At 48.5% G+C, this 23929-nt stretch overlaps 1 protein-coding gene across 1 annotated transcript in view; it reads right to left on the reverse strand.

Moving 5' to 3' along the window:
• Positions 1 to 23929, reverse strand: part of HCN1 (hyperpolarization activated cyclic nucleotide gated potassium channel 1) — a 707178-nt gene that overhangs the window by 48103 nt on the left and 635146 nt on the right. The window lies entirely within an intron of this gene.

Below are 23929 nucleotides of genomic sequence, written 5' to 3' on the forward strand. Positions count from 1 at the left end.
TGCCTCCCATCCTTCAAAATCAAGACAGCCCCACAGGAAGCCCCCTAACCCTCACCTTTTCCCTCCCTTGTGGGTGCCTAACCCTAACCCTCCCCGGTGGTGCCTAACCCTTCCTTGTGGGCGCCTAACCCTAACCCTCCCCGGTGGTGCCTAACCCTAACCCTCCCCGGTGGTGCCTAACCCTAACCCTCCCTTGTGGGTGTCTAAACCCAACCCCTTCTGCAGCCTAAACCTAACATCCCCCGCCCCCAACCCCGCGGCAGGGCGGTAGTGTGTCCCGCTCTCAGGACGATCAGGGTGTCAGCTGTCAGTATTTTGACGCCTGTACCCCGTTTGGCGTCGGTATAGTGACGCCGGGTTTCTGTCCTCCCTTGGGATCCCGGTGTCGGTATATTGACGGTCAGGATGCTGTTTGTCGGGAAGATAACTGCTTCCCCTCTGCAGTACAGTCAGGTGCCAGATTAACGTCACCTACAGTTGAAATAAACATCTCAGCAGAAAATGATCCAAGTGGTGAAAAGGCAATAGAAAAATGATAGACAGCATCTGATTGGTTGCTATGGGCAACATCACCCATTCTCTGTTTAAGAAGCTTTAGTACATTTACCCCTACAAATGCTAGTCCCTATATATATCATGGATAAAAAAAAGTGATTTCAGATTTTACCGCAGTCCCCATAGCTGGCTATAAGTACTGCGAACAGCTCAAGACAGCGTTCTGTATCCTTACAAGTGAACATGAAATAGGATATGGTCCTTAGGTTAGCCTTACTTAGGCTGACACTCAATAGGTCGACCACTATTAGTTGACATGTATTAGTTAGACACCTGGAAAAGGTCGACATGAGCTTTAGGTCGACATGACAAAGGTCGATATGAGTTTTTCACATTTTTTTCTTCATTTTTTTAACTTTTTCATACTTTATGATCCACGTGGACTATGATTGGGAATAGTAACAAGCGAAGCGAGCCATGCGAGGGGACACGGTGCACTAATTGGGGTTCCCGATCACTTTATGTACAAGATGACGGCATTTTTTTTAAAACTCATGTCGACCTTTTTCCACGTCGACCTTTTCCATATCGACCTGCCGACCATGTTGACCTTTTCAGGGTGTCGACCTACTGTCTGTCGACCAATAGTGGTCGACCTAATGAGTGTCGACCTTAATAGGGTCGATCCAACAAACCCATTCCCTTTAAAATAGCACTGGATGAACACCGATAGGTTCTTTGATAAATGTAAGCGGTAATACACAGGAAGAGCTCTGAATGTAAATTGGAAAATCTGTGGATATATTGCTGCTAAATATACTGTATAAAGGGGCTAATTCAGACCTGATCGCTAGGCTGCGTTTTCGTACAGCGGGCGATCAGGTATAAACTGCGCATGTGCATGCACTACAATGCGCAGGTGCGTCGCACGGGTACAAGCAGATCGCCGCTCAGAGATGGGTTTGTGCGAAGGATCCGTTGGCACGGGCGTTCGCAAAGAGATTGACAGGAAGAAGGCGTTTGTCGGTGGCAACTGACCGTTTTCTGGGAGTGTTTGGAAAAACGCAGGCGTGTCCAAGCGTTTGCAGGGAGGGTTCCTGACGTCAATTCCGGTTCCGGACAGGCTGATGTGATCGCAGCGGCTAAGTAAGTCCTGGGCTGCGCAGAGACACTCCCCTATGGGCGGCGACTATGCGAACACAGGACTGCAAAAAAACCCTAGCGAGCAATCAGGTCTGAATTAGGCCCTAAGATCCCAAATCTTGTCTGTGAGAGTAACGTTCATAGTAATGTGTTACTGATACATTCGGATATATAATGCATGATTCATTATCCCGTTGGCAAGTATGAACAGTTCTAGTTCCCTATGACAGCTCACTCCAGCTGCCTATTATGCAGAAAGTGCTGACACCTTTACCTAGCACAAGATACTTTTTCCATTTTGTCTCACCAAACCAAGAAACGGATCTTACAGTGCTTAGGAACGCTGTAGGTTACAAGCCAGCAAGCAGTGACATTCCAAATGTAAAAAGAGAGCTCTGCCCCAGAGGCACATTATTTGAAAGCAGAATGCAGTTCTCCTGGCATGCAAGGGTATTCCGGTGTACTTGGCTGTCAGTGCTCTGCGTGACAACACTGGAGCACAGTAAAGCGCCAGTGTGCGCTAAGGCAACAGTAATTGCCATTGAAATGAACGTGCGATTAGGAGAGCGCTTTCAATAATGACATAAACAATACTTATTTGCTGTATACACGAATGCTGTAAATTCAAAAGCTTTTTTAATGGAAAACCATCTTATTATTAGCATTCAGAACATGGAAATATTGATTGTATTTGTTTACTGACGCTAAGTGGGACACGCGGTTTTAATGAGAACATGTTCAATATTTCTGACCTACACAAGAAAGTACCAATGAAATACTGAGCGTCTTCTACCCAACAGTGTAATTTAACTGCTGGTTATATAATTTCCTAAAACAAATACCTTCTGTGAGCATATAGTAGAACCACTTCATTAAATTGACAGACTGTTCCACTTTACATATTTATTACAATAGAAGTAATGTTAACGCATTGCATTTTCTATGAATATCAAGCAAAGAAACCAGAGGAGTGAAACAAATAGTGTGACTTATGGAACCTGGCATAAAGCAATTTACTTAGGAGTGCAGAGCGGAAAACAAATAAGCTCTGCACGGTGAATCAAATTCACGCTGTCACCCCAAAACACTGAAAAGCTGTCACTCACGCTGCGAAGTGATTGAAACACCTCTATTATCACATGTGAATAACTGCCTAGCACACTGTAATCAGAGGCATAAAATTCCAGGCTGAAGACGACACGGGACTCCAAAACGTTGCGGGAAAATAAAGATTATAGGACCACATACTGCATCGAGGTTCTCTTTATCGAAAGCTACAGTTCATCAGGTATTCAGGTCAGGCTCTGTTTTATGACTACACTGTACAGCAAACTGCTAATACCAACAGCCCAACCCTAATGTCGATATATCACCCGTCGACACTCTATCAACATAATAACTGTCAATATTGTGGTGTCGACATTTTTATTACATCCCATTAATGGGTTACAATTAGTGATGTGCACCGGACATTTTTCGGGTTTTGTGTTTTGGTTTTGGATTCGGTTCCGCGGCCGTGTTTTGGATTCAGACGCGTTTTGGCAAAACCTCACCGAAAATTTTTTGTCGGATTCGAGTGTGTTTTGGATTCGGGTGTTTTTTCCAAAAAACCCTAAAAAACAGCTTAAATCATAGAATTTGGGGGTCATTTTGATCCCATAGTATTATTAACCTCAATTACTATAATTTCCACTCATTTCCAGTTATTCTGAACACCTCACACCTCACAATATTATTTTTAGTCCTACAATTTGCACCGAGGTCGCTGGATGGCTAAGCTAAGCGACACAAGTGGCCGACACAAACACCTGGCCCATCTAGGAGTGGCACTGCAGTGTCAATCAAGACAGGATGGCATTTCCAAAAAATTGTCCCCAAGCAGCACATGATGCAAAGAAAAAAAGAGGCGCACCAAGGTGGCTGTGTGACTAAGCTAAGCGACACAAGTGGCCGACACAAACACCTGGCCCATCTAGGAGTGGCACTGCAGTGTCAGGCAGGATGGCACTTCCAAAAAATTGTCCCCAAACAGCACATGATGCAAAGAAAAAAAGAGGCGCACCAAGGTGGCTGTGTGACTAAGCTAAGCGACACAAGTGGCCGACACAAACACCTGGCCCATCTAGGAGTGGCACTGCAGTGTCAATCAAGACAGGATGGCACTTCCAAAAAATTGTCCCCAAACAGCACATGATGCAAAGAAAAAAAGAGGCGCACCAAGGTGGCTGTTTGACTAAGCTAAGCGACACAAGTGGCCGACACAAACACCTGGCCCATCTAGGAGTGGCACTGCAGTGTCAATCAAGACAGGATGGCACTTCCAAAAAATTGTCCCCAAACAGCACATGATGCAAAGAAAAAAAGAGGCGCACCAAGGTCGCTGTGTGACTAAGCTAAGCGACACAAGTGGCCGACACAAACACCTGGCCCATCTAGGAGTGGCACTGCAGTGTCAATCAAGACAGGATGGCACTTCCAAAAAATTGTCCCCAAACAGCACATGATGCAAAGAAAAATGAAAGAAAAAAGAGGTGCAAGATGGAATTGTCCTTGGGCCCTCCCACCCACCCTTATGTTGTATAAACAGGACATGCACACTTTAACGAACCCATCATTTCAGCGACAGAGTCTGCCACACGACTGTGACGGAAATGACTGGTTGGTTTGTGCCCCCACCAAAAAAGAAGCAATCAATCTCTCCTTGCACAAACTGGCTCTACAGAGGCAAGATGTCCACCTCATCATCATCCTCCGATTCCTCACCCCTTTCACTGTGTACATCCCCCTCCTCACAGATTATTAATTCGTCCCCACTGGAATCCACCATCTCAGGTCCCCGTGTACTTTGTGGAGGCAATTGCTGCTGGTGAATGTCTCCACGGAGGAATTGATTATAATTCATTTTGATGAACATCATCTTCTCCACATTTTCTGGAAGTAACCTCGTACGCCGATTGCTGACAAGGTGAGCGGCTGCACTAAACACTCTTTCGGAGTACACACTGGAGGGAGGGCAACTTAGGTAGAATAAAGCCAGTTTGTGCAAGGGCCTCCAAATTGCCTCTTTTTCCTGCCAGTATACGTACGGACTGTCTGACGTGCCTACTTGGATGCGGTCACTCATATAATCCTCCACCATTCTTTCCATGGTGAGAGAATCATATGCAGTGACAGTAGACGACATGTCAGTAATCATTGGCAGGTCCTTCAGTCCGGACCAGATGTCAGCACTCGCTCCAGACTGCCCTGCATCACCGCCAGCGGGTGGGCTAGGAATTCTTAGCCTTTTCCTCGCATCCCCAGTTGCGGGAGAATGTGAAGGAGGAGATGTTGACGGGTCACATTCCGCTTGACTTGACAATTTTCTCACCAGCAGGTCTTTGAACCTCTGCAGACTTGTGTCTGCCGGAAAGAGAGATACAACGTAGGTTTTAAATCTAGGATCGAGCACGGTGGCCAAAATGTAGTGCTCTGATTTCAAAAGATTGACCACCCGTGAATCCTGGTTACGCGAATTAAGGGCTCCATCCACAAGTCCCACATGCCTAGCGGAATCGCTCTGTTTTAGCTCCTCCTTCAATGTCTCCAGCTTCTTCTGCAAAAGCCTAATGATGGGAATGACCTGACTCAGGCTGGCAGTGTCTGAACTGACTTCACGTGTGGCAAGTTCAAAGGGTTGCAGAACCTTGCACAACGTTGAAATCATTCTCCACTGCGCTTGAGTCAGGTGCATTCCCCCTCCTTTGCCTATATCGTGGGCAGATGTATAGGCTTGAATGGCCTTTTGCTGCTCCTCCATCCTCTGAAGCATATAGAGGGTTGAATTCCACCTCGTTACCACCTCTTGCTTCAGATGATGGCAGGGCAGGTTCAGGAATGTTTGGTGGTGCTCCAGTCTTCTGTACGCGGTGCCTGAATGCCGAAAGTGGCCCGCAATTCTTCGGGCCACCGACAGCATCTCTTGCACGCCCCTGTCGTTTTTTAAATAATTCTGCACCACCAAATTCAATGTATGTGCAAAACATGGGACGTGCTGGAATTTGCCCAGATGTAATGCACGCACAATATTGCTGGTGTTGTCCGATGTAACAAATCCCCAGGAGAGTCCAATTGGGGTAAGCCATTCTGCGATGATCTTCCTCAGTTCCCGTAAGAGGTTGTCAGCTGTGTGCCTCTTATGGAAAGCGGTGATACAAAGCGTAGCCTGCCTAGGAACGACTTGGCGTTTGCGAGATGCTGCTACTGGTGCCGCTGCTGCTGTTCTTGCTGCGGGAGGCAATACATCTACCCAGTGGGCTGTCACAGTCATATAGTCCTGAGTCTGACCTGCTCCACTTGTCCACATGTCCGTGGTTAAGTGGACATTGGGTACAACTGCATTTTTTAGGACACTGGTGAGTCTTTTTCTGAGGTCTGTGTACATTTTCGGTATCGCCTGCCTAGAGAAATGGAACCTAGATGGTATTTGGTACCGGGGACACAGTACCTCAATCAAGTCTATAGTTGCCTCTGAATTAACGATGGATACCGGAACCACGTTTCTCACCGCCCAGGCTGCCAAGGCCTGAGTTATCTGCTTTGCAGCAGGATGACTGCTGTGATATTTCATCTTCCTTGCAAAGGACTGTTGGACAGTCAATTGCTTACTGGAAGTAGTACAAGTGGTCTTCCGACTTCCCCTCTTGGATGACGATCGACTCCCAGCAGCAACAACAGCAGCGCCAGCAGCAGTAGGCGTTACACTCAAGGATGCATCAGAGGAATCCCAGGCAGGAGAGGACTCGTCAGACTTGACAGTGACATGGCCTGCAGGACTATTGGCTTTCCAGGGTAAGGAGGAAATTGACACTGAGGGAGTTGGTGGTGTGGTTTGCAGGAGCTTGGTTACAAGAGGAAGGGATTTAGTGGTCAGTGGACTGCTTCCGCTGTCACCCAAAGTTTTTGAACTTGTCAATGACTTATGATGAATGCGCTGCAGGTGACGTATAAGGGAGGATGTTCCGAGGTGGTTAACGTCCTTACCCCTATTTATTACAGCTTGACAAAGGCAACACACGGCTTGACACCTGTTGTCCGCATTTGTGTTGAAATAATTCCACACCGAAGAGCTGATTTTTTTTGTATTTTGACCAGGCATGTCAATGGCCATATTCCTCCCACGGACAACAGGTGTCTCCCCGGGTGCCTGACTTAAACAAACCACCTCACCATCAGAATCCTCCTTGTCAATTTCCTCCCCAGCGCCAGCAACACCCATATCCTCATCCTGGTGTACTTCAACAGTGACATCTTCAATTTGACTATCAGGAACTGGACTGCGGGTGCTCCTTCCAGCACTTGCAGGGGGCGTGCAAATGGTGGAAGGCGCAAGCTCTTCCCGTCCAGTGTTGGGAAGGTCAGGCATCGCAACCGACACAATTGGACTCTCCTTGGGGATTTGTGATTTAGAAGAACGCACAGTTCTTTGCTGTGCTTTTGCCAGCTTAAGTCTTTTCTTTTTTCTAGCGAGAGGATGAGTGCTTCCATCCTCATGTGAAGCTGAACCACTAGCCATGAACATAGGCCAGGGCCTCAGCCGTTCCTTGCCACTCCGTGTCGTAAATGGCATATTGGCAAGTTTACGCTTCTCCTCAGACGCTTTTAATTTAGATTTTTGGGTCATTTTACTGAACTTTTGTGTTTTGGATTTTACATGCTCTCTACTATGACATTGGGCATCGGCCTTGGTAGACGACGTTGATGGCATTTCATCGTCTCGGCCATGACTAGTGGCAGCAGCTTCAGCACGAGGTGGAAGTGGATCTTGATCTTTCCCTATTTTAACCTCCACATTTTTGTTCTCCATTTTTTAATGTGTGGAATTATATGCCAGTATCAATAGCAATGGCCTACTACTATATTTACTGCGCACAACTGAAATGCACCACAGGTATGGATGGATAGTATACTTGACGATACAGAGGTAGGTACAGCAGTGGCCTACCGTACTGCTATATATAGTATACTGGTGGTCACTGTGTCAGCAAAATGCAAAACTAAAATGCACCACAGGTATAGAATATAGATGGATAGTATACTTAATGGATGACGACACAGAGGTAGGTACAGCAGTGGCCTACCGTACTGCTATATATAGTATACTGGTGGACACTGTGTCAGCAAACTGCAAAACTAAAATGCACCACAGGTATAGAATGTAGATGGATAGTATACTTAATGGATGATGACACAGAGGTAGGTACAGCATTGGCCTACCGTACTGCTATATATAGTATACTGGTGGTCACTGTGTCAGCAAACTGCAAAACTAAAATGCACCACAGGTATAGAATGTAGATGGATAGTATACTTAATGGATGACGACACAGAGGTAGGTACAGCAGTGGCCTACCGTACTGCTATATATAGTATACTGGTGGACACTGTGTCAGCAAACTGCAAAACTAAAATGCACCACAGGTATAGAATGTAGATGGATAGTATACTTAATGGATGACGACACAGAGGTAGGTACAGCAGTGGCCTACCGTACTGCTATATATAGTATACTGGTGGACACTGTGTCAGCAAACTGCAAAACTAAAATGCACCACAGGTATAGAATGTAGATGGATAGTATACTTAATGGATGACGACACAGAGGTAGGTACAGCAGTGGCCTACCGTACTGCTATATATAGTATACTGGTGGACACTGTGTCAGCAAACTGCAAAACTAAAATGCACCACAGGTAGAGAATGTAGATGGATAGTATACTTAATGGATGACGACACAGAGGTAGGTACAGCAGTGGCCTACCGTACTGCTATATATAGTATACTGGTGGACACTGTGTCAGCAAACTGCAAAACTAAAATGCACCACAGGTATAGTATGTAGATGGATAGTATACTTAATGGATGACGACACAGAGGTAGGTACAGCAGTGGCCTACCGTACTGCTATATATAGTATACTGGTGGTCACTGTGTCAGCAAACTGCAAAACTAAAATGCACCACAGGTATAGAATGTAGATGGATAGTATACTTAATGGATGACGACACAGAGGTAGGTACAGCAGTGGCCTACCGTACTGCTATATATAGTATACTGGTGGACACTGTGTCAGCAAAATGCAAAACTAAAATGCACCACAGGTATAGAATGTAGATAGATAGTATACTTAATGGATGACGACACAGAGGTAGGTACAGCAGTGGCCTACCGTACTGCTATATATAGTATACTGGTGGTCACTGTGTCAGCAAACTGCAAAACTAAAATGCACCACAGGTATAGAATGTAGATGGATAGTATACTTAATGGATGACGACACAGAGGTAGGTACAGCAGTGGCCTACTGTACTGCTATATATAGTATACTGGTGGTCACTGTGTCAGCAAACTGCAAAACTAAAATGCACCACAGGTATAGAATGTAGATGGATAGTATACTTAATGGATGACGACACAGAGGTAGGTACAGCAGTGGCCTACCGTACTGCTATATATAGTATACTGGTGGACACTGTGTCAGCAAACTGCAAAACTAAAATGCACCACAGGTAAAGAATGTAGATGGATAGTATACTTAATGGATGACGACACAGAGGTAGGTACAGCAGTGCACTCTGCACTGTACTCCTCCTATATAATATTAATTATACTGGTGGTCCCCAATCCCCACAATAAAGCAGCACACTGAGCACAGATATGGAGTGTTTTTCAGGCAGACAACGTATACTGGTGGTCACTGTCAGCAAAACTCTGCACTGTACTCCTGCTATAGCTGCTCCCCAGTCCCCACAATTAAGCAGTGTGAGCACTCAGCACAGATATATTATGCAGCACACTGAGCACAGATATGGTATGGAGCATTTTTTTCAGGCAGAGAACGGATAAAAACTGGTGGTCACTTATCAGCAAAACTCTGCACTGTACTCCTCCTAACAGCTGCTCCCCAGTCCTCCCCACAATTAAGCAATAAACCAATCAACTTCAACAATAAACGGAGAGAACGCCAGCCACGTCCTCTCCCTATCATCTCCAATGCACGAGTGAAAATGGCGGCGACGCGCGGCTGCTTATATAGAATCCGAATCTCGCGAGAATCCGACAGCGGGATGATGACGTTCGGGCGCGCTCGGGTTAGCCGAGCAAGGCGGGAAGGTTCGAACCTGCCTCGGACCCGTGTAAAAAGGGTGAAGTTCGGGGGGGTTCGGTTCATCTCTAGTTACAATTACAACGCACAATATTTTGGAGAAGCTTTCTATCACTTGAGGCTATACCAGCACGTTCTGGTGTGTGTGTGTGTGTGTGTGTGTGTGTGTGTGTGTGTGTGTGTGTGTGTGTGTGTGTGTGTGTGTGTGTGTCTATATATATATACTGTATCAAAATATCGAATGGCCGCAACTGGCTGATCCAGTATAATTAACAATACTACTTCTAGTAGAGACATCAGAAGCGGCACACCAACATGTGCTGAATGTATATTTATGATGTCTCTGCTAGAAGTAGTACTGTTAATTATACTGGATCAGCCAGTTGCGGCCACTGGATATTTTGATACAGTATTATCATATTTTCAGCATAATCTACTGCACCAGGTAGTGCTGTGCACTACCCTTTTATCATTTTTAGCATTCATACAGCACTTATCATTTTTGATTCTTACAGACACAGTCTTTTACAATACATCCACGCTATGTGGTCTTATCCCAATATGTTAATTTGTCACAAGAAGCTCAGTTTATGTTCATAATGCACACTCCATGCGCACTTTGTTTTGGGTTGCCTTTGATGTGATTTTGTATGTGTTACATTGTTGTCACTTTTGTTATTTCTCTGTGTGTGTATTATGCTGTTTTGTTTACAAATCCCCATGGTTACCGCCTGGCGTTTCCCTGACAACTGGAGAGCGGAACAGGCGATGCGTTCCACCCGCCGGCTGGCGACGTGATCACGTGGGTTGGGCAGCACGTGGACCGGAGACGCTGGGGCGGACTGTGGGCGCACGCTGAAGTGACGTCATCCGACGGGGCCAGGCGGCGTCCGGAAGCGCAACCACTGGACAGAGCACACTATTTAAGGCATGTTTATGTCACTTCACACTTGTTCTTGATAAAAGTCTCACGACTGAAACGTTGAACGCAGGGACGCTGTCCGTCTGATTATTCTTAACAACAAGTCTTGTGAGTGCCGCCCGTTGGTGTGTGTATGGCTGAGTCTTCACGGTCTCATGGAGGGCACCCGAGCAGAATGTTTCATTGGTCAGTGAAGTGAGTGCCGGCATAACGATTCTGATATATATATATACCTACCTAGACCCAATACTTAAGAGCATCCCATGGACCACCATAAAACTCAGATTGCATCCTAGGGTCCACCATACAGCTACTATACCTAGACTCAAAACTTAGAGCAACCTACTGACCACCATAAAATACAGAAAGCATCATAGGGACCACCATACAGAACAGAGATCATCGTTGGAACTTCTATATCTAGGGGTAAATTAACTAAGATGGGAGTTCTATTTAAGATGTGATGTTGCCCATAGCAACCAATCAGATTCCAGGTATTATCTTCTAGAAGGTGCTAGATAAATGAGAAATAGAATGGGATTGGTTGCTATGGGCAACAGCCCATCTTAAATAGAACTCCCATCTTAATAAATATACCCCTAGACTCAAAACTTAAGAGCAACCTATCATAGGGACTGCTATACAAAACAGAAAGCATCTTAGTGACTGCCATGCAATAGAGAGAGTATCCCTTGTGGCAGTGATCTACCGCCCCCCTGGCCACTGTTCACCTTTCCTTGACAACTTTGCTGCCTGGCTTCCCCGCTTTCTCTCCTCCGACCTCCCCTCTGTCATCCTCGGTGACTTTAACATCCCTATTGACATCACTAATGCTGCTTCCACTAATCTTCTCGCCCTTTCCACCTCCTTTGGATTTTCTCAATGGACCTCCACCCCTACTCACAATCTCGGCCACTCCCTCGACCTTGTCTTCACCCACCGATGTAATCTCTCTGATTTCTCAAACTCTTCCTTCCCTCTCTCTGACCACCATCTGCTTTCTTTCACCCTCTCATCCTCCTTCCTCCTCTCCACGCCCAGACCCACCACCACCAGATGCAATCTCGGGTCTCTCAACCCCACTTTCACGTCCTCCCTCGAGACTTTCCTATCTCCTCTTTCCACTATAACTTGTTCCAACCAGGCAGCCTCCTTCTATAACTCTTCCCTAACCGCTGCTCTCGACTCTGTGGCCCCCCTCTCCTCTGTCCCCCTCCGCCGCTCCAAACCCCAACCCTGGCACACCAAACTAACACGTTTCTTACAAAAATGCTCACGCTCCGCTGAACGCTCCTGGAGGAAATCTCACTCTCTGCCGGACTTCCTCCATTTCAAGTTTATTCTCTCCTCCTACAGCTCTGCTCTTTCCCTCGCCAAGCAATCCTTTTTCCAAGCACTCATCTCTTCTCAGTCCTCCTGTCCACGCCATCTCTTTGAAACTTTCAACACTCTCCTTCGCCCCCCCTCCTCCTCCCCCCCCCATCCTCCATCACTGCCACTGACTTTGCCTACTTCTTCATCTCCAAAATTGAGGACATCCAACACGACATCTCCCGCAATCACCCCTCTGCTACCCCCCTGCCCCCTTTATCCCTCCCCTCCATCTATCCCACCCTGTCCTCCTTCCGTCCCACTTCAGAAAAGGAAGTCCACTCCCTCATCTTATCCTCCCCCCCCCTCCACCTGCCCCCTGGACCCCCTTCCCTCCCGTCTTCTCCCATCCCTCTCCCCCACTGCCTGCTCCCACCTTGCTCACCTCTTTAACCTGTCCCTCTCTACCGGCATCTTCCCCTCGCCATTCAAACATGCTCTGGTCTCACCTACTCTCAAAAAACCCAACCTCGAACCCTCATCACCCACTAACTACCGCCCCATCTCTCTTCTCCCTTTCGCCTCCAAATTACTTGAACGACTAGTCTACAGCCGTCTCACAAGCTACCTCTCTGACAACTCCATACTCGATCCACTACAATCTGGCTTTCGCCCACTCCACTCAACTGAGACTGCCCTGGTGAAAGTCACCAATGACATGCTTTCGGCCAAATTGAGGGGCCACTTCTCTCTGCTCATCCTTCTGGACCTCTCTGCTGCCTTTGACACCGTAGATCATCCTCTCCTCCTCCGCACACTCCAAAACGCTGGCCTCTCTAGCACTGTCCTTGACTGGTTTTCTTCTTACCTAACTAACCGCTCCTTGGCCCTCATTCCGAGTTGTTCGCTCGCAAGCTGCTTTTAGCAGCTTTGCACACGCTAAGCCGCCGCCTACTGGGAGTGAATCTTAGCTTAGCAAAATTGCGAACGAAAGATTCGCAATATTGCGAGAAGACTTCTCTGTGCAGTTTCTGAGTAGCTCGAGACTTACTCTTCCAGTGCGATCAGTTCAGTGCTTGTCGTTCCTGGTTTGACGTCACAAACACACCCAGCGTTCGCCCAGACACTCCTCCGTTTCTCCAGCCACTCCCGCGTTTTTCCCAGAAACGGTAGCGTTTTTTCACACACTCCCATAAAACGGCCAGTTTCCGCCCAGAAACACCCACTTCCTGTCAATCACATTACGATCACCAGAACGAAGAAAAAACCTTGTAATGCCGTGAGTAAAATACCTAACTGCATAGCAAATTTACTTGGCGCAGTCGCACTGCGGACATTGCGCATGCGCATTAGCGACTAATCGCTCCGTTGCGAGAGAAAAAATAATGAGCGAACAACTCGGAATGACCCCCCTTGTCTGTGTCTGCCTCCAGCACCAACTCACACCCTTCCATCCTTCCTGTTGGTGTCCCTCAGGGTTCTGTCCTTGGACCTCTTCTGTTCTCCCTGTACACCTCTTCCCTGGGTGCGCTCATTAACTCATTTGGCCTTCAATACCACCTCTATGCTGATGACACACAACTCTACCTCTCATCTCCTGATCTGTCCTCCTCTGTCCTCTCTCAGGTTTCCAGCTGCCTCTCCGCAATCTCCTCCTGGATGTCTGAACGCTCTCTAAAGCTCAACATGGACAAAACTGAACTCATCATCTTCCCCCCATCCAGAGCAACACCCCCGACCAATATCTCCATCATTGCTGACAACACCACCATCTCCCCCGTTCCCCAACTCCGCTGCTTGGGCGTCACTCTTGACTCCTCCCTCTCCTTTGCACCCCACATCCAAGCTCTGGCACAATCCTGTCGTTTCCAGCTACGCAACATTGCTCGTATCAGGCCATATCTCTCCCAGAGTGCAACTAAACTCATCATCCACTCACTGGTCATCTCACGACTTGACTACTGCAATGTTCTCCCCACTGGCCTCGCTTGCTCCCATCTTGATCCCGTCCAATCCGTCCTGAACTCCGCAGCTAGGCTTATCTTCCTCTCCCGCCGCACCACATCTGCCATTCCCCTTCGACAAAATCTACACTGGCTCCCATTCCACTACAGAATCCACTTCAAACTCCTCACCCTCACATACAAGGCCATCTCTAATTCCACTGCTCCCTACATCTCCAACCTCCTTTCCCTTCATTCTCCCTCCCGCCCCCTACGGTCGACTAATGAAAGTCGCCTCTCCACCGCCCCGGTCACTGCTTCCCATGCACGAGTTCAAGATTTTGCCCGTGCTGCAACCCTTCAGAGGAACGCACTCCCCCGCTCCATTAGACTCTCCCCGACCTTGCAAAGCTTCAAACGGGCACTAAAAACCCACCTATTCATCAAAGCATACCGTCCCGATGCATAACCCAGTGCTGAAGCCGCGCCTCCACCCCCCTGCCTCATGCCGTGAACATCTCAGCTTTGCTTGAATACTGCCATCAGGCTACCTCCCACTTGCCTGCACCTCTTGTCATCTGTCTGTCGCCCCTCCCCACTAGATTGTTAGCTCTTCAGAGCAAGGCCCTCTTTCCTCTTGTTATCTAAGCCCTCGTCTCGACACATTTCACTCACAGCTCTCCCCTACTCAATTACCATCTTTATCCTGCTAGTAAAGGCTCATCTCCACCTATGGCCACCAGCCTCTAGTAGTACGATGATCACTCCATCAATACTTACATCTTAGCTGTATAATGTCTTGAGAACGTGTGGTGCTCTGTTACCTGTACTCTATTTCTGTTATTTATTTACTGTAATGCTATGTTTTGTCTCCCTGTACTGTCCTTTGTATGGCGCTGCGAAACACATGTGGCGCCTTATAAATAAAATGTAATAATAATAATAATAATAATAATAATAATATAGGTGGTCATTCCGAGTTGATCGCACGTAGCAACTTTTTGCTGCTCGTGTGATCAACTTGACGCCTATGGGGGAGTGTATTTTAGCATAGCAGGGCTGCAATCACTTGTGCAGCGCTGCTGTGCTAAAAAAGTTTTGTGCAGAACAAGACCAGCCCTGCACCTACTTACCCAGTGCGACGGATCCAGCGATGAAGGTCCCGGCTGTGACGTCAGACATCCGCCCTCCAAACGCCTGTGTTCGCCTTACCACGCCCGGGAAACGGTGAGTAGATGCCCCGATCCTCCTTCCCGCTGTCAATCTTCTTGCAATCGGACCTGCAATCGCTCTCTTCGGCCCTGGCGTCGTTGTCCGGTGACTGCCGTCGCTGGACAACGACGCGCGTGCGCAATGCGGGCACCATGCAGCCGCAGTTCTGACCCGTTCGCATCGCAGCGAAGAACCGCTGCGTGCGAACGGGTCGGAATGACCCCCATAATACAGAGAGGTTTCTAGTGACCGCCACACAATATATTTGTAATATGTGCCACTTCCACATGCTATCGCATTGCATGTTTTTGTGGTACCTATTAAATAACTAAATAAAAAAATAAGAAGAATTGTAATATCTGATACTATTAAAAAAAATTTAAATATATAACATATAAAATTTCGCCTATTACACTTATAATTTGAAACCACCACAAAAATACTTTACATTAATCCAGTCACTAAAGAGCAAAGCACAACCGTACCATAGCTTAGGGTGTGTACACACGGTGAGATCCTTGCTATGCCCGATTTTCACTTGCGATTTCCCTTGATAGCCCAGATAGCACAGATTTTGGCCAACTTTTCTTGAGATATGGACTATGTGTGCTTACGATTTTGGCTTATGTGAGATTTTGGCTTATGTGAGATGTCATTGACATGTGAGATGAACTAGATAGTACACCGATCTAGCAAGGATTGACTTGCCTGCACAGTCTATCATTTCTTGCGATGCCGACCTGGCAGGACCGCGCATCGGGATCGAATCGGGATCGCAAGGTGACTTTCACCTTGCGATCTGCACTAACTTTTCTTGCGATTTTGACAATATAGTCAATGAGTGACATTCTGTGAAACTAAACATCCCAGCATGACCTGTCATACTTCTAGCATGCTTTAACAGCAACTCTGTAGCAGGGAATACTGGGATGTGTAGTTCCACGGCATCTGGAGTGCTTTTGCCTACCCCTAGAGGGAAAAATACTGTAATAACTCACGGGCTACCATTGCACCTTGATAGCCTGAATGTTCTGGATATGAACAATTACACACAACGCTTCACCTGGTTTTCTCACATTTAGCAATGATACAACTCAAGAAACAAATTATAACAATATAAACACATGCAAATAAGCTCTGTAATTACATATAAGTGATTGGTTTGGTAGTTTCCTGGCTAATCACAGGTACTTCCCCGTAGTTCAAGCATCTGTGCCAGATTGTTAAAGATGTAATTAGATAATTGGACTGTTAGATATTGTTGGGGTTTTTTTTTTTTTTTTTTTAAACAAGGAGCAGGACTTAGTGATCCAGTGGAGAAGTTGCCCATGGAAACCAATCAGCATTGACGTAACATTTATAATTTGCATACTATAAAAGTATACAGAGCAGCTGATGGGGCAGCTTCTCCACTGGCTCACTTCTCCACTTTTATCACTGCTTAGTAGTACATGTCACCCTTAGTGCGTACAGTACAAGTGACTAATGGTCTGATTCAGAGATGGACGCAGGTCTGGGTAACCATGTAGATTCCCTGCGTTCCTGGAAGCGGGGACGTGCCGCCCCCATTTTCTGGGAGGGGAGAGCCAAGGGTCTGCGGGGTGCGTGGTCCGCTTACGTTGGCCAGCTGTGCCAGCTGAGGCTTGCTTAGCTGGCCATCTGCGTAGGGATTGCCATTGACCATCGATGATGCAAAATCATCGATGGTATGTTGCCGATGTTGAATACTTTCACCATCGATGGGGGAGAACCAGATGGTTTCCTGCTATCGATGGTTCAGTGCTACAGAATTTATTTTTTTCTCTCCTCAGGGCACAGAGCTTAGCCCCACCCCCTGACACCCATGAAGCCACGCCCCCGGGCTCTGATTGGCCCGCATTTCATTGTACTGTAATGCAGGGGTGACCAACGATGGGTAAAACCATTGATGGTTTGCTTACAGATGGTTTTACACCATCCAGGTTATCAATCGATGGTACCATCGATGGTGACCATCAATGGATAACCCACTGATGGCCAGCCCTGCATCTGCGTGGAACATCGCGACCATTGGATTCCAGTTTGCGACATCTGTCATAGGGGCTAATTCAGACCTGATTGCTGCTGTGCGTGTTCGCACAGCAGCGATCAGGTCTGAACTGCGCAATCACCGGCGCCGCAGTGCGCCGGCGCATGCCAGACAGCCGACGGCTGTCTTAGCGCTGCTATCGCCTCTGCCTGATTGACAGGCAGAGGCGGTCTCTGGGCGGGAGGGGGTGGGCCGGCAGCGTTTGCCCGCTGTTTAGGGGGCGTGGTCCGGGCAACGCAGGCATGCCCGGACTATTAGGGGTGTGGGCCGCGGCGGCTACGTGACGTCAACGGGGCACGCATACCTCCCAACTTTCCCTTTGCCGAAAGGGAGGGGGCGAGGGGGCGTGGCGGCATGGCTTCGCAGAGGACCCGCGACTGCTAGCCACGTCCCCATTTTCGGCACTGAGGGGGCATGCTCAGCGCTCTGTGAGCCGCTGGCATGCCCCCTCTCCCTCAAGTGAATAGACGCTGTGCGCATGCGCACAGCGTCTATTTACTGCTGCTCTGCTAAGCAGGGCAGCGAGTGACAGAGCCTCCCAACTGCCCACCACCGCGGGACACTGCGGCCCGCGGGTGGGACAGCAGGACAGTCCCCAAAAAATGGGACTGTCCCGCGAAAATCGGGACAGTTGGGAGGTATGGGTCCACCCCGCATGTCACGGCCTGACATGCGGGGTGGACTAGCCCTGTGCTGGGCGTCCCGCCGCATGTCAGGGAAGCTGATCAAAGATGTGCTAAATTTAGCACATCTATGATCAGGTCTGAATCACCCCCACAGTGCTGGGATCACAGTTACATGCAGGAGGTGTCTCTTCTACTGAGACGTCTCCTGCATGTTCCTCCTTCAAATTGGATGGAAATTTAAAGCTGCTTGCAAGCGGCATTAAATTTCCGTCCATCTCTGAAGCAGGCCCCTAGCACAAAGCAGAGCAAATTAATAATTCCACCAGTTTATGCTATTTTTATTGTGGAGAAAGTGAATCCTCCCATTGGTTCAATAGGCTGCAACTGACTGTGGTTGCACAGAGGGTTATTTCTCTATTTTTGTATAAAGAGCTAATTAGTAGCTTAGAGATAACAGAGACTGGCCAAAATTCTACTCGGGAACAAAGATATTTTAATATATGGAGGGGATTGTAAAAAGATCAGAGTTTGCCAAAAATGCACATTCAACAGCAATTTTGCATAGTGATTTCAAACATTGCATGTTTTATGCGAAAAACCAGCCTGGTTTTATTGCCAAAAAAATGCTGCTTTAAATCCTGCTGCAAAAATACCCAAAAATATGCACTTTTGGAAACCATGGTCCCAATTCTGAACTGTAGCCTATGACAGGCTCGGTGTAGGCTTATTTCCAGCATGAACACCCATTCTTGCTGAAGATTGGGCTTTTCTCTCTAAATACATAGAAAAAGAAAGGTTACTAGCTCACAGAACAGAGGGCCCAATTCAGACCTGGACGTTGCAGCGGCAGCGTTCGCAGGCTGAAGCCCTGTGCTGTGTGCGCACATGCAGTAGCCGCACTGCGCGTGCGCACACAGTGGGATGTGAAGGCATCTCACTGGTGCGATAGCCTCTGCCTGCCAATCAGTTGCGGGGCGTGTCAATGGCATGTCGGCTGCGTTTTTGGGGCGCGGTCCGGACAACGCAGGCGTGTCCGGATCATTTGCGGAGAGGGCCTCGGTGGCTGCGTGACGTCGCACGCAGCCTCTGTGGCCAAAAACATGGAGGGTAGCCATCTGCCTTTGCAGCTAGCTACTCGCAGATGCAAAATCATCACTGCCGTGCGATGCTATCGCACGTCTGTGGGGGTGGGGGGTAGGTCCTGGCATGTGGGGCGGACTAGTCCTGTGCTGGGCGTCCCCCCGCATGCAAGAGCTTTTGATCGTAGATGTGTGTTTTTTTCTCACATCTACGATCAGGTCTAAATTAGGCCCAGAGTCGCTTAAAAACAGGGCTGTTTCCGGGGATTTGGTTTCGCCTGACTCAATCCCAAGAAGCCGCGGCGATCTGCAGTGTCCCATGTCGCTGCAGCAGCATGGATCTGCAGTGAGGGCCCAGGAGCCGGCACTCAGTGGAGCCGGAGCAGTGCCGCAGCCACCTCTTCCCAACCTCGGCGCCACCAGAGGTCGGCACTGCACCGGTAGCTGTCAGGAGCCGGCACCCAATGCAGCATCAGAAGCCCCAATAAGCCGCCACTCGTGCCTCCCAGTCACTGGCCAGGAACGTGCGCCTGATCAAAGACATTGGGCCTAATTCACCCATTACACTTGGGTTTAGGCACGCAAAGCACCAACATCCGATTAAAGTAATAGGCGTGAGCGTGAAAAGACTCGTTTGGGCGTCGAAACGTGTTTCTTTATGCGCATTTCAACTCATAAGTTGAAATGAGCTTGTCACGCCCATCGGCAGCAAGATTAGAATAGCTGTCGGCGGATGCGATCGCAGGCAGGGGGAGGGGGGAACATTTGAATCCAGCCCTGTGGGTGATAATAACCAAGGACGTGATGCAGATGAACGTGTCATCGAATAGAAGAAGCTTCAGTGGAACCAAGATGACACATCGGACAGGTTCCCTAAATCTGAGATCTCGGGCTAGTGTGTCCTTATATACAGGGCCTGATTCAAAGCCGCACACAAGGCCAAAGTTCACATAATTCTGAACACGATGGTGCACTGACAGGGGACTGTCTAGTACCTCCAGAGGTGCTACTGTGACAGGGGGCACAGGACACGGGTGTCTCCGTGCTCGCACTGTCTGGCACACACTGGTGCACAAGGGGAAAGCTGAAACTAGTACAGGGAAACATCATGACGAATGAAGACTTGGCCCATGTACCTCCCTGACCCGTATCACACATCCTACTTGAAAGTTAACAAAACTCACCTTATCCTGCCCGACCACACCTACTTTCCAGTGAAGCCCCACCCACTTTCTTCAAACCCTGCCCCTTTCTGGGTGCATAGTAGGGATGGGGCATCAAATCCCCAACATTAATGTTACCATTGTAGTAGTTGCCATAAACACATGACCATCACTGGTGGGGAAACATAGGGCCTGATTCAGAGCTGGATGCAAATGCCTTTGCAGCTAGCAGTTAGTATACAGCAGCTGTGCGGCATCTCTGAGCGGCCCTAAGAAGGCACAGCACGGCCGCTGGAGGTAAGAAGCAGGAGCCATGTTTCTGCATACAGGATCACAGTCACAGGCCGACACTAGCCCCCACTCCCCTGTTACCTCCTATAAACCATCCCTGATGGTCACTCACACTGCCAATAAATCCTCCCTGTGACACGGGGTGAGTGAGACTCAGGCTGTGATGGGGGTGATTACTGGGGTGAGTGACTGTCAGGCTGTGATGGGGGTGACAACTGGGGTGAGTGAGACTCAGGTGTGACAGGGGTGATTACCAAGGTGAGCGAGACTTAGGGTTTATTACCGGGGTGAGCGAGACTTAGGTGTGATAGGGGTGATTACCATTGTGAGTGAGACTCAGGCTATGACAGGGGTGATTACTGGGATGAGTGAGACTCAGGCTGTGATGGGGGTGATTATCGGGGTGAGTGAGACTCAGGCTGTGACGGGGGTGATAACCGGGGTGAGTGAGACTCAGGCTGTGATGGGGGTGATTACCGGGGTGAGTGAGACTCAGGCTGTGACGGGAGGAGCAATACTCAGGCGTGACAGGGGTGATTGCCGGGGTGAGCAAAACTCAGGCGTGACGGGGGTGATTACCGTGGTGAGCAAGACTCAGGCTTTGACAGAGATGATTGCCAGGAGGAGCAAGACTCATGCGTGACAGGGGTGATTGCCGGGGTGAGCACGACTCAAGCGTGACGGGGGTGATTACCGGGGTGAGCAAGACTCTGGTGTGACAGGGGTGATTGCTGGGGTGAGCGAGACTCAGGCTGTGATGGGGGTGATTTCCGGGGTGAGCAAGACTCAGATGTGAGAGGGGTGATTACTGGGGTAAGTGAGACTCAGGGGTGATTACTGGGGTAAGCGAGACTCTGGTGTGATGGGGGTGATTACTGGGGTAAGCGAGAGTCAGGGCTGAAAGGGGTGATTACTGGGGTGAGTGAGACTCAGGGCTGACAGGGGTGATTACTGGGGTAAGCGAGACTCGGGTGATTACTGGGGTAAGTGAGACTCTGGTGTGACAGGGATGATTACTGGGGTAAGCGAGACTCAGGGGTGATCACTGGGGTGAGTGGGACTCAGGCTGTTATTGGGGTAATTACCGGGGTGAGCGAGACTAAGGGGTGATTATTGGGATAAGCGAGACTCTGGTGTGATGGGGGGGGAATACAGGGGTGAGTGAGACTCAGGCTGTGACAGGGGTGATTACCGGGGTGAGCAAGACTCAGGCGTGACGGGGCTGATTACTGGGATGAGCAAGACTCAGGTGTGACAGGGGTGATTGCTGGGGTAAGTGAGACACAGGCTTTGACAGTGGTGATTGCCGGGGGGAGCAAGACTCAGGCGTGACAGGGGTGATTGTTGGGATGAGCAAGACTCAGGCGTGACGGGGGTGATTACCAGGGTGAGCAAGACTCAGGTGTGACAGGGGTGATTACCGGGGTGAGAGAGACTCAGGCTGTGACAGGGTTGATAACCGGGGTGAACGAGACTCAGGCTTTGACAGTGGTGATTGCTGGGGTAAGCGAGACTCAGGCTGTGACGGGGGTGATTACCGGGGTGAGTGAGACTTAGGTGTGAGAGAGGTGATTACTGGGGTAAGCGAGAGTCAGGACTGACAGGGGTGATTACTGGGGTGAGCGAGACTCAGGGGTGATTACAGGGGTAAGTGGGACTCATGTGTGATGGGGTGATTACCGGGGTGAGTGAGACTCAGGCTGTGACAGGGGTGATTTCCGAGGTGAGCGAGACTCAGGGGTGATTTCCGGGGTGAGCGAGACTCAGGTGTGACAGGGGTGATTACCAGGGTGAGTGAGACTCAGGGGTGATTACCGGGGTGAGCAAGAGTCAGGTGTGACAGGGGTAATTACTGGGGTGAGTGGGACTTAGGCTGTGATGGGGGTGATTACCGGGGTGAGCGAGACTCAGGCGTGATTATTGGGGTATGCGAGACTCAGGTGTTACGATCCGTACGCATGCGCAGTCATTCGATAATCGCCCGCTGTGCGATCAGGTCTGAATTAGGCCCTTTATCTTAAGTACTATGTCAAAAAATAAAACACTACATTTATAATGTTGACATTCCCCCTACAATGTGGACATTGACAAAATGCCGACAGGTAAATAACGCAGACACCCAATCCTCAGCCTAGCTCTTAACTCTAACCTTAACATTACTGGCTATTATTATTTCGTGTTACGTCATTTTGGTGTTATTGACAATTTGGTTGTTGATATTATGAGAGTCGACATCATCAAAATTTCCTGCTATGGGGGTAATTCCAAGTTGATCGCAGCAGGAAATTTTTTAGCAGTTGGGCAAAACCATGTGCACTGCAGGGGGGGCAGATATAACATTTGCAGAGAGAATTAGATTTGGGTGGGTTATTTTGTTTCTGTGCAGGGTAAATACTGGCTGCTTTATTTTTACACTGCAATTTAGATTGCAGATTGAACACACCACACCCAAATCTATCTCTCTCTGCACATGTTACATCTGTACCCCCTGCAGTGCACATGGTTTTGCCCAATTGCTAACAAACTTGCTGCTGCGATAAACTCAGAATTACCCCCATAGTGTCAACCCTTTGACTGTCGGCAGTGTGACTGTCTATATAAGGACTGCAATGTGGTAATAGAACTTTGGGGGTCATTTCGAGTTGTTCGCTCACTAGCAGATTTTAGCAGCATTGCACACGCTAGGCCGCCGACCTCTGGGAGTGTATCTTAGCTTAGCAGAATTGCGAACGAAAGATTAGCAGAATTGCGAATAGAAAATTCTTAGCAGTTTCTGAGTAGCTCCGGACCTACTCACAGATTGCAAACAGCTCAGGCCGTTTCGTTCCTGGTTTGACGTCACAAACACGCCCTGCGTTTGGCCAGCCACTCCCCCGTTTCTCCAGACACTCCCGCGTTTTATCCTGGCACACCTGCGTTTTTCCACACACTCCCAGAAAACGGCCAGTTTCCGCCCAGAAACACCCACTTCCTGTCAATCACACTCCGATCACTTCAATGAGGAAAATTCTTCGTTCGGACGTGAGTAAATCTACTAAGTTTTGTGCTAAAATACTCAGCGCATGCATACTGCGTACCATGCGCATTTTTGCCTTAATCGCTCCGTTGCGAAAATCAGCAACGAGCGATCAACTCGGAATGACCCCCTTAGGCACATTCTCTGTCGAACCTGCAACAACTGGCCCAGGAATTAATGGTATATTAATATAAGTATACTGGCATGTATATTGAAAATAAAATGCAAGAATTCCTCTTCTAATAATATTATCCTAATGGCCGGGAATACGCTGATAAGTACGGCCCTACTTTGTCTCTCTCCAAGGTTTGCTGCATCTACCCCTATGTTCTTCATGCTCTCCATCACTTGTCTGAATTAGCAATGCCAGCGGTATACATCCTCTGCACAGCTTATTTGGATTGTGAATCCCATTATTTGAGCACACTGCCTATTTCTCTTTTCCCCGTTAATATGTATCTCTCATTTATTGTCTGGCACATTTCCTGCATTTAGCTTGTTCTCACTTGTCTCTGTT

The sequence above is a fragment of the Pseudophryne corroboree genome, chromosome 1, assembly GCF_028390025.1.
Source record: "Pseudophryne corroboree isolate aPseCor3 chromosome 1, aPseCor3.hap2, whole genome shotgun sequence".
Classification (NCBI taxonomy): domain Eukaryota; kingdom Metazoa; phylum Chordata; class Amphibia; order Anura; family Myobatrachidae; genus Pseudophryne; species Pseudophryne corroboree.